Source organism: Diprion similis, chromosome 1, assembly GCF_021155765.1.
Source record: "Diprion similis isolate iyDipSimi1 chromosome 1, iyDipSimi1.1, whole genome shotgun sequence".
Lineage (NCBI taxonomy): Eukaryota > Metazoa > Arthropoda > Insecta > Hymenoptera > Diprionidae > Diprion > Diprion similis.
The window spans coordinates 16,400,002-16,401,150 of record NC_060105.1 but is presented as its reverse complement, the minus strand read 5'-3'; positions in this window follow the sequence as shown (position 1 = coordinate 16,401,150).

Sequence of the window (1,149 nt, the reverse complement as noted above, 5' to 3'; positions counted from 1 at the left end):
TGATATAACTATTGTAAAACTTTTGATTTTGTTCCAATTGTTATCAAATCACCTGTATCCGATACAAGCTTTAGTTTGTTCATATCCACTTAAGTTGAGTGTGTGTTCTAATCTGTATTCAAAGTCCAGAGCAGATTAAAGATGTCGATTTTTCTCATTGTCGTATGATCATTGTACGATTATTTTATTTCAAGTGAAATAATAAATATATATCATGTTTCGCAAAGGTGTATTATCTCATTCATTTGTCTTGTACGAAATTCTCACAGGAATACGAAGGTTTAGGTATAAAATAGTGAAAATAATTTAATTGGTGCGAGTAACTATTGCTGAATAAGCTAAGAATGTAAGCGTTGCTGTGTCATCTAATTCTTGAGATGAGTCCATGTTGACTGTACGAAAAGCTTCTAACAGTGTACGTAATAATATATAGTACATAAAAAATTATATTGAAAACATATTCTCAAGTTAATTGTTACACGTTTATCGGAACCGCGTGATATTCGTTAAAGTGTATTCAATTAGGCATATAATAATTGCTTCCGGATATCGTTTCTACGTTAAATCAACACACATTAACTATGTGTATATTGTACTAAAAATTTGCCCATGTACACGCTTATTAGACGTGTTTGAACAACGAAAAATAGAGGTTATAACAGGTGTATATTAAACGTGTACGATAACGTTTAAATTGCGTTCTTTTATACTTGTTTCATTACGTTTTTGGAAACCGTAATTTCGACGTTTCCTTTAACCGTAGAATATCTGGATCATTATTACTAATAAAAAATGTTGATGAGCACAGTCGAAAAAACCTATATCAGGGCGGACATTTTTCACGAGAAAAAACGTATGTGCTGAACGATTATTTAACTATTTACAACGTTGTTCGTCGACGAATTTCTTACGATTGATTTACCAGCAATGTTTATTGGGTAATTAGCAAGAGAGATTGACAGTGATATACAATTCACAAATATCGGTAGCTTTTACAAATGAATTATTCACAGCGAGTGAATCGATAATTTACAACGGTCAAAATTACGATATTAATTAGCTAGAAAATTCTAAATTACAATAACGAAAGAGGATACAAAAATTATGCGAGATTGAGTGATTTAGAGAAGGGTTCGCAGGATGAAAATA